This window comes from Ammospiza nelsoni, chromosome 6 (genome assembly GCF_027579445.1).
Source record: "Ammospiza nelsoni isolate bAmmNel1 chromosome 6, bAmmNel1.pri, whole genome shotgun sequence".
Lineage (NCBI taxonomy): Eukaryota > Metazoa > Chordata > Aves > Passeriformes > Passerellidae > Ammospiza > Ammospiza nelsoni.
Window position 1 is genome coordinate 40,704,792 of NC_080638.1, and position 19,030 is coordinate 40,723,821.

A 19,030-nucleotide genomic window follows, 5' to 3' on the forward strand; every position below is an offset into this window, starting at 1 on the left:
TAACGCGGAGCACTGTTTCAGTCAGTTCCCCCTGGCAGCAGCAGCATCTGCCGGCCCTTCGCTTTGACTTGCAGGGGCTTTCTCTATTTTATCCAAATTATCATCGTCTTTTGAACGAGATTCTCTCGGCAGTGCTTGCGCGGGCCAGGCGTTTACCTCGGGAAGGAGCTGTGAGGTTATCTCCGCATCGGTATGCATTCCCTGTCCTGTCCTTACATCCTTCTTTTCCTTTGCCTGGATCTGTCTCCTGCAGAGGCTCCCTCACACCCGGCTTTCCAGACTGGCCCAAGACTGTACAGCGGGTCCCCGAAAACACCGTGGGACCCCAGCCTCCCCCACGATGGGAAATCTGTCTTCCCGTCTGTTTCCAACCTGAAATCCCACCCCATTCAAGCGGGCAAACAGTGACCGTCTGGGAGCGCGCCTGTGCCCAGAGCCGGGTGCTTTGGACCGGGAGGGATCGTGGGTGCTCCGGGAGCGGGGGTAGGTGACTGCCGGCAGCGCCTCTCCTTCTCGCCACAGAGAAGGCGTCCGATCGGGGGACTGTTTTCCCTCCCTGCCTCCGCCCCTCACACAGGCACGGCCGCCCCGGTTCTACGCTCCTGTGGCTGAGGTCTCATTGAGAAGAGCCCGTGGGGGTCCCCCAGACACGGCCGGAAGACACCCCGTCGGGGCGGCCGCTCCCGCGCCCCTGCCCCCGGAGCTCAGGGGCGAGCAGGCGGCTTTGCACCCTCCTCTCGCTGGGGAGCAGGGCCCGGGCAGAGAGGGCACTGCATGGGGTCATCATTTGCTTCTGAGCTTTTGCTAAGTGAGAATATTCTTCCAATCTCCGACCGTGACGATCAAGTGGCCTCCTTCTTGCGGCCGGCCCAAGGTAGGGCACCCCTTTTCCTACAGCCCCTCTTGCTGCCCAGGAGCCGTGCTCTGGTTCTCCAGGGCGGGCTAGACGTGCCCTCCCCGCCGCACCATCCTCAGCAGGAAGGGCCGGGCGGCTCACCCCCTCGGCCGGGCACTGCCCGCTGCCGGGCCCTCGGCCGCGCCTTCCCAGCCCCCTGGGCCGCCGGGCGCAGGGGCTGCGGGGCCCGGGCAGTGTCACCCGAGGGCCCGAGGGAGCGCGGCCCCTCCGAGGCCCCCTGAGGCCCGGTCCCGCCGCGGCCGCGCCCTCGGGGCCCGGGCAGCGCTCCCGGGGGCGCCGGGCCTGCGGGCCCTCACGGGTCACGCTCAGGGCCGCGCTCCTTTCATGGCCGCTCTGCCAGGCCCTGGAGACATTGTGTAGCTCGTTACAACACTGTTCCGTTGCAGGCTTTATTTTATTTTATTTTATTTTATTTTATTTTATTTTATTTTATTTTATTTTATTTTATTTTATTTTATTTTATTTTATTTTATTTTATTTTATTTTATTTTATTTCATTTCATTTCATTTCATTCTATATTTTCAGTGCAATTCATTGCATTTCATTTTCTAGGCATCCTGCAGAGCTGATATCATAAGACTTGAATGACGTAACAAATAACATCCCACCATCTGAAAATACTCATGTATCTGACCAATTAAAGGTGAAAGAGGAACAAATAATGAAATGAACAATTATGAATGTTGATATCCAGTGGTTACAGTGATGAGAATAAGGGAGATTCTGTTTTGTGTTCTTTTGGAGTTTTTTTCCTATAGTGTAATAAAAGAGTTCTTAACTATGTAAATCATTACCCATCATAAACAACCAGATTATTTTTGCTAATATGGTTAGAGGTATGTATGCTCTTTCCAGAACTGCAGCTGGCAGGATGCCCACACTTCATCATGTGATTGATCAAGTATGTTTTGCTTTAGCTGTTACCAGAATAAATCCAGTTGATAATTATAATTTGATTCAAGAGCAGTCATGTAGGTATTTATTTCAGTTATAGTTTGTTTTACTTATGTTATGATATACTGAAACAAAATGTAAATGCTTCTGTCATGTATTTCAATCAGTGTGTCTGTTCTTGTCCAATTACTTGATATATTTTTGAAAATCTTGCTTGGTTTATTTTGTTTTATAGGGTGCGTTGTTTTATAGCAGCCACAGGACTATGGCATGAAAGAAAAACTATCAGAAGAGATGGGAATATGATTATGCACAGATAAACACAAGTACTTAGATGTCACACACTTTGTAGAACCTCCCCCACATTCCGAAAACGGTGTTTCGGGATATATACAGATTTTTGCTGGAAGCAGAGAAAGCAAACTAAGGCAGTGAGTGCAGTTAATCTAAACAAACTGGTATAAGAAACAATGTTTGATAGGAGATGCGCCTATGCATGAATTCTAGAATTATTTCTTTGTTAAAGTTGCCTCAGTAATTTAATGGGCCAAAATCTGCCTCCCCTGCCCCAACAATATCTGCCACTGAAATCAAAGGTATTTCCACTCTCCAATAGCCTTGTTTCTCCAAAATCTGCAGTGAGTTATCTTTGAGAATATTCGCTTTCCTGATAAAAACTCATATCTATGTATTGGACAATAGATTCAGAGCTGATCAGCTCTTTGTAATAAACATCTTAATATACTACTCCAGTTCCTTTGCAAGCTGACTTTCCAATGCAGAAGGTAGACTTGGTTTGATACCTTTAATTTTGAGCGATGGAGAGTGAAGGAATGCTACTTTCTTTCACTGCATATCAACATATATTCAAATTGTTTGCTATCTTCTACTTTACCTGCAAAAACTATTCATTTCACTGTCTCTGTCTCTACAGTAGTTCTGCATAAAAGCATTGAGAGATATCAGTATCCATTCTAGATGGCTTCCTTGCCCGACAGTTCTGAAGAATTAAATGTTCAAAATAAAGGCTGGCTTATTTAAAGCCCTCCTCAGGGAGCAGTTCCACAGTGTTATCCAGCTTGCAGTTCCTAGAGCATAAATTAATTCAAGCTGCATTCACTGCTCATTTTCTTGAGCTGTATTAAAAAGGACAATGAGCAATTGTGGGGTGTGTAGCAGCCTTTTCACAGATATAGAAACACTGGCTATTTACTCCATTACAGGACATAACCTGTGTATAGCAAAAAAGATGCTGGAAAAGGATGACCAGAAACCCTAACACAATCTGTAGTTTTACTCTGAAATATGAGAGTGTGAGTATTAACTGGTAACACCCAAAGTCATGAGATCCATAAAGTAGTATAGTCAACCAGTGACTATGGAAAAGTAGAGGAAGGTCTGGATTTAGTGAAATGTTAGGACTTCCCAGAGGAAGAAGCTGGTTCAGTATTTTGAAGAGTGGTTCATCATGCCAGCAGCTGATCTAAGCTTCTGCTGCTGCTTCAAGTATTTCAAGGGTGAATTTGAAAGCTGCTGAATAGTTTAAAGAGACTGACATCATGAAGATTATTTAGATCACTACATGGCTTCCATCACTTGGGTTCAGTTCTCTGTGCAGCTACAGGAAAGACAAGGTAAGAATCAGATTTAATTCATTCCTCCTCCATCCCTTTCTAGCCAACAAGGCAGCTGCTGAAATGTTTCTGCTGTGCATGTAGTTTCAGGTTTACTCCTTTTTATGTGTTAAGAGTGGGATGATTGAGAGGGAATCTAACATCTGAACTTTTCTTCAGTTCCTCCTAAAGAGAAAACTCCTCTCTTCCATCCAAACAATTTCATAGGTCATCAGTTGGCTTTGCTATTATCCATTGAACAAGCCATTTCCCCCTTTTCAGGATCTATGAATATTTGCTCCAAAATCTATCAATTCCCAGAAATCCTTTAAATCTTTTCAAACATTATCCTTAGAGGTATCTGGAACTTCAGCCTCTGCAGACAACTCTCCCTGCCCTTTGAGGGGTATTTCTTTTTGTTGCTGTGATGTGAAGATTTTTCTTGTGATTAAGTGAGATTGTTATGTCCACCAAAACTGAGTCTTCAGCTGTGAAACCTGAGATCTACAAACACATTGTATCTACACCTATGTATTCCCTACCAAGCTGTTGTCCTGAGAGAACATATGAGTTGGACTGGAATGGCCAATTGGAAACCTGCTGTATTAGCTGAAAGACAATGGAGAGTAGAGATATATCTTTGATACCATCAAATATAATCAAATTTTAAAACTAAAGCAAGCCCAATCCCCGAAAAGACCTTGTTAGGTGTTTAGCTGTAATTTCTGTTTATTGCTTACAGGCTTATTCAACGCCAGGGATGTCTCTGACCTTGTGCCTATAATAACAGCCATGTGCGATGGCCTTCCAGAAGTAACTCATGTAATTTCTCTTGGGCTATATAATAAATTGGCATGTACTTGGAAACTTTACTGTCATGTCATGCTAAAAATAAATCTGTGAATCATTATCACTCAAAATGACCAAGTGATTTTCTCATTGTATTGATCTTCTCATTATAAATATGTTTTATAATAGAGAGCTTCATCTTGTTCTCAACTTTTTTATTTATATCTATTTTGAATTACATTATATTATATTAGGAAATGCCAATGTTCTTAAATGGGGAGGGGAGAAAAAAACGACAAAGCCCAAAATCCTAGGAGGAAGAAAAAATGTTAACTATTTCTGCTGTCATGGCACTGGCAAATACAGATATCTTACAATCATAATGGAGATTAGTAGAGCTGGGTGTGCATATTTGTTATGGATCAAAGATAGGATATAGTGATTAGAAGAATGACAATGTTTTCAACACTCACAAAGGGATTGAATGTGTGATTTATAATACTAATTCCACAAAACCTTTCCATGGCTGCTTACTGCACAAGGGATTCAATATAGATTGATCACTGGGAAAAAAAAGTATTTCCTTCAGCTCAGCGGGATGCAACTAACAAAAAGACTTTTCAGTATTGACACTGTCTGATTTAAGAGATAACCCCTCTGCCGTTTACTATTCTGCTACAGATTACTGTCCCCACAGTGTAACTGTCAGAGAACTTTTTGTGCTACATTCCCAATGCCCCAAATTCACAGTTCAGAATTTTACCTTATAATTAATCCATTTACTCTGATTATTTATGGCCATTTTATATATTTACCTGGCAGAAATGTTAAACATGTTGATGCCCCGGAAAAGCGAAGAGTAGCCTGTTCCTGAGTATACATACCTCTGATTTTGTCTTTATTATCAGTCAGAAGCACAGATTCAGTTATGAGTTTACCACTGGTTCTATTAGGGGACTTTAGACAGTCATTCAGTCTCTCTTTGTTCTAGTTTCTAAAATGGAATAATGTTACTTGGATGTCATGGTGAAAATGTATTTGTAAATATGCTGCTATTCTTTTTGAACTGTGGCATTGGGGAATAGTTTTGAGCACGTGTACAGTCATTCTGAGGCAGACGGGATTGGTGCTTTGGCTGTAGCACAGCAGAAGGGAGAATGCAGCACCCCCCTGCAGGGCTGGGGAGCTCTGGACTATGACATGGTCAAAGATTGTCACAGCCAGCTGGAAAAGGATACCAAGGTGAGGCTTAGCATGTAGAGTCAAACTAGGTGTGAGCCGCAGAGTTGGCAAAGTAGTTATGCTCTTACTTTCCTTTAAACAAGAACTGCTCATCTTTCCAAGGTCTCTCTGTGGTATTTTCTCAAGAGCCCATAGCAGGCTGTAGGTATTTCATAGGCACCATGCTGTCCTGATTTCGGGTTGCCTAAATGAAGGTGGCTGTTGGAAGCATGATTAACTCCAGTTGCCTCCCAGTGTCTGTGGGGCACTGTGTGCATCTCAGTCTATCATGTGCTTGGATCCTGGAAGTGATGTGCACTGGGGGTGGGACTTCCTACATGACATGGACTCAGACAATGTCAGAGATGAGGAATTGCATTTTTTAATTTCTCCAACCAACTGAACAATTTTTTAATGATTGCTTTTCTTCCTAAGAAGGAAAAAACTTCCTTATAACATTAATAGACTAATAACTTAGATAACACAATTTATATGACATTAGAAAGCTTAGTGATCTGGTGAGGTCTAATTATGAAAAATAATAATGTGTACCCAGGGACTGAACTTGCAGAAGGTTTTCCAAATCTAGATCCATTTGCTAACTATAAAGATTCATCTACTGATTAAATTTTGGAATTTGCAATCTTCAGAGATAGGGCTTAACCTGTTTAACTAAATACTTAATGTTAATAAAACCACCCACCCTCAGGCTTCAAGCATAGCTGTGATCATTAAGGGATGATAATAGTAATACCTGGGGAAAGGGGGGAAAAGCTTTATCTGTTTTCCTGTGTATCAGAGATGAGAATCTGTGCAGTTATCATCTCTGGAGTTCAAGAAAAAGGATCTAGAGGATATACTGGCAACAATTTCTCCAGGAAGGGCTGCTAAGCATCATGTGTGGCTTAGTAGGGGAAAAAATGTAGCGTTTTGGGACTTAACTTGACATCAGATCCCCTTGGGTGTTTACTTGCTTTGCTTACGAGGCCTAGAGACCATTAACAGAGGACATGTTTAAGAACCAAGGCTTGAACCTCTCTCACAGGGTAACTGCATTCCCCAGGAGCCAGCCTCTGCCTTTCTGCAAGCAGAACTGACAGCCAACAGATGCAGTAAGATAACACAGCATACTCATTTGCCATTTTATCACCACTATTAACCTAAAGAGGAAATTTGTGTCTAAGGTTTTTTCCTTCCTCCTAAGACTCCACTTTTTTTTTTAATTTTTTTTTTTTTTTTTATGCAAATCCTTCTTGTCATTCAGCAGGTTCTTACTGGAACTTCCTGATGCAAATACCTCTTCACATGCAGGGCTTTTTCTTCCACATCCCACTGTGACTCCTGCAGAGAGGAACTGTTCTAGGTAAACGAAATCATTGAAGCTTTACTTACTGTTTAACTAGTTTGAAATGAATCTGTTCTCTAGGCTTACATCTGCATTAAACTGCTAATAGGATTCATCTTCAATGTGGCAATCGAACACTTCATTCCTGTTCTGAACTGCTTTAATGGCCTGGACTGCTAACAGGAATCCTTCAACACAGAACAGCTGTTTGATATTCTACCTACTGCTTCTCCAGCTACTCTGGGATTCTTGCTAGACAGACAGAGAAGCAAATTAGGCACCAAATAGAGAAGCCTTCTAGGGCATATTACAGGGCTTTAATCAGTTATCTTGCTATCAGAAGAGAAAACTTGCTATTAATTGGCATGTAATGACTGGCCAATAACTTTCATCTTCAACAGGTTTTCAGTTGCATTATCAAGCTGAAACTTAGCTATCTAGCCTAGTATAAGTTTCGCTCTTTGCAAGCAAGACACCGTGTACCCCTTGAACCCCAGGAATACAATTAAGCAGGAGAAAAAAACCACAAAAATGTAGCTGAAAGCTACAAAGAAAGAAGATAATACGAGATATTTGCCTGTTAAACGAGCAGAGCTTTTCAATCAGTTTAATGCCCTATTTGAATCCAATATCTGCAGTTAGTCCCTACAGTTCCTTGTGATCACATGGGTGTTGGAGGCTCCAAAGTGGAAAAAGGAAAAAAAAGTCTTTATTTTTACTCACCATAACAGTCTTAAGTGGATGACAAGCATAATTCTGTGAACTGTTACAATCCAGAGATTCATGGAAATTCCAGCACTTTGCATTCATATTATGTGCAGGAAACTAATTTTTTCCCTTTACTGCTATAATCTGCTTACCTTTGCATGTGTTCTAGACCATCAGCCTTCTTGGGAACCTGATCAATGACACCTTGTAGATTTGTAGGCCATGGTTATGACCATCTTGATAGATTCAGTTCAACTTTCCACATTTTCTTTAATTTCTAAGTTAATTTTTAAAATTTATTTCCTGAAGTTTGATGATTCTTGGCATTTGCTATCTTTTCTGTATTTTTTGGACACCAAAACACTCTTTTTTTTTTTTTTTTTTTTTTGGTCCACTTATAGTACATACTTCATGTGTGAAAAGAACCACTGTTAAAATTTATCTTTCACCAGACAGCTATCAAATATGTTCGACATCTCTGTTCTCTGAAGGATTGGCTAGTAAAACTGCAAGACATGGTGCCAGGACTCCTCTCAGAGAACTGGTTTCAGATTTTTGCTCATTTAATACTGCAAAGCTGTTTGGTTTATGGACTCTCAGATGGAGTCTCTACTGTTGCACAACTGCTAGTACTGAAAATAAAATCCCAATAACACAAACTTTATTGATGATGATGAATGAACCACACACAGCTGACTAGGCTTTCATCTCCAAGCTGAGACTGTGACAATAACAAAAATTAGTTTTGTAAGAAACTAATTGCACCCAGGAAACAACTGCAATGGATGGTGCACAAGCTCCCAGAAGTGCAGTTCATATGTTGGTTATCAGGGCAGAGCTGACAGCAGAGCAAGGGTTGCTACACACAGGAGAGAAATGAGGCTAACAAGGTACAAATCCCTTGCCCATCCTGCGCCTTTCAGGATCCCGCGGGTAAGCTGGAAGAGACACGTTTCTAATGACATGCCCAGATGAGGCTGATGCGTTTCAGCTCACTTAGGAGAGGAATGTCTCACCAGTGCCCGACTCATAAAACACTTCACGTCGCGGTCTCTGAGTGCGGCGTGCTGCCGGGGCAGCTCGGTGGGGGCGGCTGCGGGCACTGCCCGCTCTCTCCGCTCTCTCCCCGCTCTCTCTCCGCTCTCTCCCTACTCTCTCTCCTCTCTCTCCGCTCTCTCCCCGCTCTCTCCCCACTCTCTCTCCCCACTCTCTCCGCTCTCTCTCCGCTCTCTCCGCTCTCTCTCCGCTCTCTCCCCGCTCTCTCCCCGCTCTCTCCCCGCTCTCTCCCCGCTCTCTCTCCCCACTCTCTCCGCTCTCTCTCCGCTTTCTCCCCGCTCTCTCTCCGCTTTCTCCCCGCTCTCTCCCCGCTCTCTCCGCTCTCTCCCCGCTCGGGAGCGCGCCGCTCGTCCCTGCCCTGCCCGGCTCCAGAGGCAGCGGCGGCGGCTCCGCCTCGGGACCAGCCAGGAGGCTCTCGGGACAGGCAGGAGTGGGACTTGGAGGGGCTCAGTGGTCACTGACTTTATTGCTTGTTTGTTTGTTTTGTAGGTGGAAAGGTATTTGTGTTTACTTCGAGAAAGAGTTGAGCTTTATTCTTTCTCATTTTCTTTTTATTCCTGTTTGAGGTTTCCTTCCAACTCCCAAAATTAGAAATTATTTCAGTTTCCTGATGTAAAATGCTGATAGCTATTGCTGGTGCTTCATAACACTTGTTTGGAACAATCTTGTAAACACCAATGAGACCCTTAGCAAAATGGAAGAGCCTTGCAAGGGGGTGCCTCTGTATGTGCATAAAATATGAATCCTCATTTCTGCTTGAGTTCACAGACTGCATACAGTAAGAGAAAATTGCTAGAAAACATCAGTACTCCGGACTGAATTATGTGGAGGCACTGAATATGGTTAAGGAACATGATACTAAATGCAAGGAATCTCAGTGGGATAGTCTGAAGATCAAACAAGCAATAGTTACTGATCTCAGGAACATGAGCATTTAGCCCTTATTGGAAGATTTAACACCAGATCAATTGCCTCAGTTAAGAACATTATCCTCTCCAGACGTCGAAGAGTCTAAATGAGCCTGTCATGAATATAAATAAAAATATTCTTAATTAATTCACTAGGTGTTCTGAAGTTCACAGAAAGTAAGGGTGTCTTCTGAAGCAAGAGACATGAAAAAACAAACTCCTGACTCAGGGTGATGATTAGAAGAAATAAATCTATAGAAACAGTGCTGACAAAAAATCAGGGAAGTTGCTCTGGAAAAATCAACAGAAAACCTGCAACTTTATTCATGAAATTACAGTTGTAACTTTTCCAGTAATAGTATCATTTGCAGGTACCACTAAAAAAAATTGTAGCAGACAAACACCCAGGACCACCTTAGAGGTCATTACTCTGGATTTAATTTTCATGTTAATAGCTCCCTTATCTCATTAGAAAAGACAAAAATTGTGAATAAAGTTAAGGATTGAGTGTGTATGCTACAGATGCCTCTTCAGAATTTAAAGCGATACAACTCAAGAAACAGGTATAGTCATTAAAGATAGCATTGAATTTAGCTCTACAGATTCTGATACAAGTGAAAGCATTTTAAAAAAAGCAAAAATAACTAGGGAGAGCTGAAAGAGGAGACACAGAGTGATTTCAAAAGCCAAGCAACAAGCTTTAGCTGTTGAATTGAGAAGGATTCTGGGAAAAGGAAGTAAGCAGCCAAGTGTGAGGTCTCCTCAAGAAGAGTTGGAAGAGGCAAGGGATGTAACTAGACCAGACGTTTCAAAAATATACGAGAAGAACTTCCAGCAGAGCAAATCTGAAGAGTCTACTTCCACCCCAGTGCTGCCTGTGAAAGTGGTTGCAAGGTCTATTGATGAAATAATTGCTTCCCTGCAGTCTACTTCTCCATCTCCCTCAGACCAGATGATCAAAGAACTCCTGGAGAGTGTTCTTGGCCATAAATACAACATAAAAATGGAACTAGATGAACCAGAACAAGAGCAATATTTTTCTCTTGGGTAAATATTACTTTTATAAGAGTTGTATATTTTTTTTTCTAGCTCCTACAATGTGTTACAACACAGAAGCCAGACAAAACAAATGTCTAAAGACATTAATGTATCATAGAATATTATTCACTCTTTCTTCTGCTATTTTTTTATGTCCCTTAAAAATGAAATTGAGCCAATATCAAAATACATTAAAACATTACCTCTTTTGGGGTGTTATTTTTTATTATGCTTATAGTTTAAAACATATTTTTCTTTATTCTCCTTTCCCTTTTTAAGCTGACATATTCCAGTATGACAGATGAAAAAGTGCATTATATGCATCTGAAATATCATTGGAAGTATTCCTTCTTTCAGTTATTGTTTAGCTTGTGAAGTCTTTGTAAGACAATTTCTTTTATTGTCAAAGTTATGTAAATCATGTAAGCTGCTGTAATAGAGTTCCTTCAATTGATTTCAGCAGGTGATATCAGTAATACTAAATGTCAAGTAGATACTAGAGAAAACTTTCCTTGATTTTCACCAGAAGTTTGCCAATTCATTTGTTAACTAAATGGTTGACTTAGTATCAGATGGCTTTTTGTCCTCTCTAGGCAAGGCTGCTAATTTTGTCTCAGTTCCAAGACAGCTAAAATGTACAGTACTTTACATTCCCTAAATGTGAGGCTGACTCTTTTTTTATTTAATACAAAAACTGGAATAGAAAAAAGCCCACCTGAAAAATTTGAAAGTCCATGAGCAGCAGTTCTGCAGAAAGAACTGCATTTCCAGTTGATTTATGTCCTCTGATTTGATTTTCTTCTGAGAGCTGTTTTGTGTGGTTGAGGCATTCTGTGTCTCCACTTTCTGTATATTTCATGGTGTATTTCAATTGGCATGGAAATCAGAGAATACTTTTCTCAGTGAGGCAGCATTGGGATGATGCCTTTTCAGTGCCTGACTTGTATTTTAGGGACGTAATAATTTGGGACTTTTTGGTTGGAATTTGTCAGTTGATTACAAAAATTCTTCAGACAAATGTGAAGAAGATTAAAAAATTATTAGACCTGGTAAGCTGTATTTTACCTTACCAGAAATAATTGGTAGTGATTGGTAATGTGTGCAGAGTTGTATGGTTTTGTTACTTTTTTAATAAATTTGTCTTATGTTTTAGGGAGGATTTTCAAAATTTGGCTTCTGCCAAGTCCTGATATTTAAACTGATTTTTTGTTTTTTGTAGTGTAAGCTGCTGGGCTCTGAACTTTGAAAATCTGACCTGGGATAATGTGATATTTAGTTCTTTATTTCAAATATTTGATCAATCTAGTTAAAAATAAAATTAAAAATTGAACCCAGTGATAGCTTTCTGTTCCATTTTTTTGTTGTTTAATAGTTTTTTGGGTCTGGACATACAAACATTAGTGAGGATAAATGAGACCCTTCTTGCTGATTACCTTTTATTTGAATTCAAAGGCTTTTGCAGCAGGTGTCTTTGACCTGAAGTGACCTTATAATTAGATTGAAGACTTTAGCAATACTTTATTGTTATTGTTATGATCATGATGATGATGCACGGATTATTTACTTTATACTCAACTTAATAGCTTATATTCTCAAATAAAGTAAGAAATATATTGTTTTAAATGAAGAAAGAAAAGAATGGAACTGCTAAAATGAAAACCTACTCTTAGAATTAAATATGTTTTTTTCATTCCTTACACAAGGAAAAAAAAAAGAAAATTATGTTCTCTATCTTATTCTCCATCTTGTATTATGACTGGTTAGCACTGATATCTTATGGTGCTGCTGAGGGACTGTGTGCTGGATTTCCCCGTGCACTGAAATAGCATTACCTGGGAATAAAATGCCAACTCAGTGGAACATCATTACTTAGACCTGTATCCTCTGAGGGAAATTGGTTATCAGTTATATTTCCTATAGTATTTTCTGTGAAAACATAGAATTTGTGTTATAAGAATAATGTAATTTCCAATGTGTGGAGTCATTTTTTTTGCTTCGAGGCTTATTGCTAACCTTGAAATATATTGAGATGCTAAGTATATCTTTGGTTTAGTATCCATAGGAAGGTGTTTATTTGTCTCAGAAATGCACTTTCTTGGTGAAGAACCTGCAGCTCCCCTTTAGCTGGTTGCTCAGAGGACCTTGTGAGGATGGTAAGTAAATAAACATTTTTGTTCTCTAAGCATAACATCAAATTTGAATGCTTCTATCAAACAAGGACTATAGAGCCCACTGTACTACCAGCAAGACATCATAGAATATATTTTAGTTTTTAAAAAACATCTCTAGCTCTTTTAAGTTAATCTCAGTAATGAGGCCTTGAAATTTTCTCTGTAATGCATTAATACTGACAAAATTGGTTTGATGGAGAAAAGTTCTAGAAGATATAGACTTGTATTTGCTTCATAAACAAAAGTAAACAGGTATTTGCTTATAACATTACAGTATCTCACTTATCATTTGGTCAGCTGACATGACAATTATGTTACAAATATACTGACGTATAATAAAACTATTTTTAGGAGGCTTGATGAAAATGTTTATTTTTTTTCGTTTCACTTTCAATGCTATCATGCATTGTAAACATCATAGAAATAAGCAAAAGACTTCAATTTATTTAGCTTAGTTCTATTCAAGTGGTGAAACCCCTAATTTTCCTATTGGTTTTCTTATTTTTTGCTTACAGATAACCTGTGGAATTCTTTTCTCACAGTTTTAGGATCTGTTAAAATGTACCTAATTCAAGACTATGATGCTTTTTATTATGAGTTTGTAATACATTTTAAATTCAGGAGGCACACAGTATTGAGTACAGTCAATATGGTTAATCATGGCAAAGGCTGTGGGACTTTCTGCCACTTGCTGAAGGGAGCTGCTCACTCTCCAGGGGTGGGTACCACCACTTCTGGACACCTGGAGATTTTTTTTTTTCTGGAGTACCTAAATAATTTTCTACATTCTGGGAGGAATGCTATGTCTAATTAAAGATTTTTTTTAAAGACACAGTAGAAGTTTTGATCACTTCTTAGGTTAAAATACTGGTGCAGGACCCATCTTCCTCAACAAGGGGCAGAACACTCAAGAATTGATTCCCACAGGAATTAAGAGTTGCCACAGTTCTTTTATCTCCCAAAGTTCATATCACACCTCTTTGGCCTTGTTTTTGTTAATGCAAACACACAGCCCATAGTATGTATATTGACAGTACACATAATTTTATTAAAATAACACAATTGTGCCTGTGATTCAACCAGGGTGAATGGACAAAAGAGAAAACACCACACCCAACAAAGGAAAGCAATCGCATACCATGTACAGGTGTCTAAAATTAAATTAAGATAATATTTGCTCATATAATTCTGTTGGTTTTGATAGAGCAGGAAAATTAATATGTAAAATTTGCATATTATGCAATACTTTAGAAACATAAGTTGATCCAGCCAGGTTGAGTGAAGGGCTTTGTGAAAATTTCTCTTTGCTTCCATGAGTTGGATAAATTGCATAGGGAAAGAATCACAGTTGGCTTAGATGGACTGTAATAATTAATAGTCCTTGGTAATCACCATGCTTGAAAACATGTATGTATTGCAAAGAAGAGGGAGGTTGGTTGGTATAGCTTGAGAAGACAATGCTGAATCTCTTTCTTTTAGTCTGAGTTGTTTCTCCACTTCTCTACTTTAGTGCATTGTTCTTAAGGTGATGAAAAAAAACAAGTAATATGAATTGTTTTTTTCTTAAGCTGTCTTTCCTGTCAAAGATAGATAAATTACTAAGGCTTTGGTTAAAAGTAAGGCACTAACATGTACAACATGTACATGCAAGGCCATAGCTTTCTATAGCTTTCTAGTTTACATTTTTTTTGGCTTTATATGCCACACTTTTTATACATCACTTTTTTTTAGCCACAGACTCCATTTTTCCTTTTCATTTTCTAATAGACAAGAAAAAAATGTTACAATTCAAACCATTCTTACATGGTATTAAAGTTCTGCAAAAAAGACTAAGCCTTGGAAACCAATATTTTTAAATTGATAGGAGGACAAACCACTCAGTGGAATAAAAATTCTACCAAGTAGAAGATTCTTACATTAAAAAGCAAGTGGACATTTATAGTGTCAGTAAACTATGAAGTATCAGACTGTTTCTAATACAAGTTCAACTGGTAGCTTTACTTCATGCTTGCGTTAGCTTGTGGCTTCTTTCCCCAGAAATATTTAATGTTTCAGTAGCAGTTTTAAAGATCAGTACTCTCAAAGGAAACGTAGCTTAGATGTGATACTTGTTTGTTGTTGCTATCTTTAGCACCGGGCTCCTCAAGGCAGCGTGTGGCTCAATGGGTAAAGTCTGTGTGCTGACCAGGAGCTCAGAACACACAATGCCCTTAAAACTACCACCTGTGCTGAGAGCTGCTGCTGCATTTTATTTCTGCTTCTTTTTTTTTCATCCAAAAAGAGAAATTATTGAACACTGCTTTGACGAGCACAAATAGTATGTTTGTGAAGTAAAAACAACTTTAAATTTTGTAATTGCTTTCTTGCTAGTGCAGGAATTATAATTTTCTCCTCTGGAGAAAATGATTAACTGAGAATTGCACACACAAACTTCCCTACTATGAGCAGTTCCATGGAGGAGTCATTTATATTAAAGTGTTAAACATGTATGTAAATGTTTGCAAAAGATGAGCCTAAGATCGTTTGTCTCTGAATGCACTTGTTTCTTTCAAACTAATTTGTCTAATGAAGGTTCAAAATTTAATTTACACATATATCTTCCTTTGATGCTGTTTTTTTCTGTAAGGCAGTAATATAATTTTATTTTAGCATTCTTGTTTAACACTAGTTTTCTTCTTTTGCTTATACAATCGGCACCAATAGAACATGAGGAAATAAAAAATGGACCTCAAGTCCTGCCAAGTTTTCACCAAGCAAGCTTGGTAACATTCTGAATTATCTAGGAATGTTAAAATATAATAAGTTTATAGTGCTTCTATTTGCTTGTGAGTTGTTAAGATAGGTAGTTCATATTTTAAACTGATAAAAATGGAAAGGAAATTCAACACTCCTTGAAAACATTTTGGTACTTCATAAATCACAAGTGTACTCTTATTTTTCTCTTTTTATGTGCCTCTTGTTCTTTTCATATGGAATTTGATTTTCCAACTGATGGTTATAAAGAATTTGGCTTTTATTAAGTAGCATGCTGATTAGGGAAATGGAATCATAAGATATCCATCTATATTCATATGTATTAGTACCCATCATTCTATTCTTGTCATTCAAACTGTTTTCAAAATTCAAATATTTGAACTTAGATATGTTTGGGGAATTGCTTAATGTTTAGAGGCATTACTGATTTATTTGCTTTAAAGGATCATACATCTGTTCATATAAATTTCTCATATATGTTTCTTCTTATATTTAGCTCTTTTTCTTATCAGTGCAGTCTGTAGGAGAAACAAACCAGACTTTTGATAAGAAATTTTATAAATGCTATTATTTAGTATTAATCATTGTAGGTCCTTTTCCTATTACTATGTTTATTTTTGGAAATCTAATTAGCTGAGGAAATACTGAGGAAATATTTGGCTTCAGATAAAGTTGATACAATGTTCTAGGTATTTTGTAGATTTTGAAAGAATAATTGCATATAATAAATTCTGTACTGAATTACCTGTCAGGAAGGACAAAAATATTTTAAATGTTTTTTTACATTCATCTTTTACACCATTTTTTTTTTCTCTTTCCCTCAGAAGTTCAGAAAGAATCTCAAGCAGCAGAAAATAAATCTTGGCCTAAAGATGAGCTGTTAACACATAATAAGCAGGTGAAGCAGGTTTAGTACTATTGTGAGATGGTATTGTTTTTCCCATGCTTAGGGTTCTGATACTTTATAGCAGAGGTCTGCAAGCTGTTTTCTTACCACCTGCTCTTTAAAAAAAAGATTTTCTATAAAACAGGTCTTCATACTGGTCTTGCAGCTTATGGTTAGAGGAAAAAACCAATTAAGGTTCATTCGGTCAGATGTTGGGTTAGGCTTTTCTTTATGAGATTGGAAAGAAGATTACACATAGAACAATGTATAAATAGAATCCTAATCTACATTTAACAAGTGGATGCCTTCCTAGAAAATAGTTTAATCCTCAATATCCTTTAAGTTTTGTGATATTTCACATGACAAAACCTGCCAATTCCACAAAGCTTAGAATTTTCAGTAGAGAACATGTATGAAGTGTATACAGACAGTAGGACACATTTGTTGCCAAGATGGAATAGTGTCTTTTCTCATAAGTTGTCAGTTTTTAGCATTCTAGTATTCCAAAACTATAACCAGACACTAAAATAAAACCCTAACTTAATTCCTTCCACAGCTTTGATGTAAATGATTACTTTGCCTTACAATTGTTATTTATGCTTATTGTGAAACAAATAGCACTATTTATTACATTGACAATGATATAGTGAGAGGACAACCAAGAATGGATATGTTTCTACCAGGCAGTGTTTTGTGCAGAGGTACCAGATAGCTTTGGCCTAAACTTAAATAAATGAGATAAGGTTGGAAAAGCTACATGGAAACACACATACAGGTGTTGAGAAGAAAGAGATCAGGATGAAAAGAGGATGAGACAGACAGAGATGGAATGTTTTTTGATTGCCCAATATTTGTGAATTTGTTGTTTCAAGGTCTAGTTGTCATAAAGCAGAGGTCTAGTCAAGTGAGAAAACATCTGAATGTCTAAGGGCCTTGTTTCAGCTGCTTTTTTAGCTCCTTCCACTGATTGTAGTTTGACCCTGATTGTGTGTCTTCAAGCTGAGTGGAAAAAGAAGAAAGTTGGGCATATGTCTAGAATTCCAGAGCATTAGCAGCCAATTTTCCTGGTCAGCCAAGAACCAAACATGCACAAGTTTATTCTGAAGAGTAAGGGACAGGGAGTCTCTAGGAGTGAGTCACAAGGAGATGACAGAATTTCCCCATCAGTCCAAGCACTGCGTTCTGCCATGGGGCAACAGTGGACTTGCAGCAGAGCCCTAAGTCACCTGAGCAGTTTCAGCTGGCAGGCATTATTCTACAGAGAAGGATTAATATTACCTAGAAGATTTGTGGTAGCAAAATTACTTCTGTTAAATGGCTTAGAGTTCTGTTGAAGAAAATGGATGAAAATGAAATTATATAATTTAAAAAAATTCTTAATAAAAAAATTAATTTTTCCTTACAATATTTTCTGTTTACATGTCAGAAATGTTTCCAGTACTTCAGTAGAAGTACAATATTTCAGAAATCTCATTTGCCATCTGTACTTGATTGTAATGTTTCATATAATTAATATTAATCATTCAGTTTTGAAAAACCTCTATGACCATTGAGTTCGACCATTAACCTAACACTGCCAAGTCCTTCACTAAGCCATGTCCCCGAGTGCCACCTCTACATCTCTTTCAAATGCCTCCAGGAATTCCCCTTCCCTGGGCAGCTTGTTCCAAAGATTGACAAACCTATCTGTGAAGGCATTTTTCCTAGTGCCTAATGTAAACCTCCCCCAGTGCAATCTGGGCCATTTCCTTTTGTCTTAATGCTTGTTACCTGGGAGAAGAGACTGACTCTCACCTCACTACAAGCGCCTTTCAGGTAGCTGTAGAGAGTGATAAGGTCTCCTCTGCCCCATATACCCAGACTAATCACCTCCAGCTCCCTCAGCCACTCCTCACAAGACTTGTGCTCCAGATGGTTTGTGAGTTCTGCTGTCCTCTGGACACGCTCCGGGACTTCCATGTGTTTCTTGCAGTGAGGGGTCTGGAAGTGGACACAGAACTTGAGGTGTGGCCTCACCAGGTTCCAGTGCAGGGGGACAATCCCTGCCCTGGTCCCGCTGGCCCCACTGATACAGGCCAGGTGCCATTGGCCTTTTTCGGCACCTGGGCACACACTGGATCAGGTCCTGCCACTGTTGACTGGCACCTCCAGGCCCTTTTCCACTGGGCAGATTTCTAGCTACTCTGTCCCAGCCTCTAACACTGCCTGGGGTTATTGTGACACAAGGGCAGGACTGGTGACTGAAATTTAAGGCAATTTGCCTCATGGAACCTCATACAATTGATCTTGGCCCATTGATCCAGACTGTCCAGATCCCTCTCTAGGACCTTCCTACCCTCAGGCAGATCACTCCTAGCCAACTTGGTGTTGTCTGAGAACTTGCTGAAGGTGTACTCTGTCCCCTCATCTAGATCATCAATAAAGATGTTTAGCAGGACTTAAATCAATAGTGAGCCCAGGGGAACACCACTGGTGACAGGCCACCAGGTGTGTGCAACTCCTGTCACCACCACTCTCTGGGCTTGGCCATCAAGCCAGTTTTTAACCAGTGCAAAATGCATCTGTCCAAATCATGAGCAGCCAGTTTCTCCATGAGTGAGTGTGCTGTGGGAAATGGTGAAAAAAACTTGACTACAGTCCAGGACACAACATGGACCGCCTTTACTTCACACCAAACAGGACATGTTGTCACAGGAGATTAGGTGAGTCAAACAGGACCTGCCTTTCACA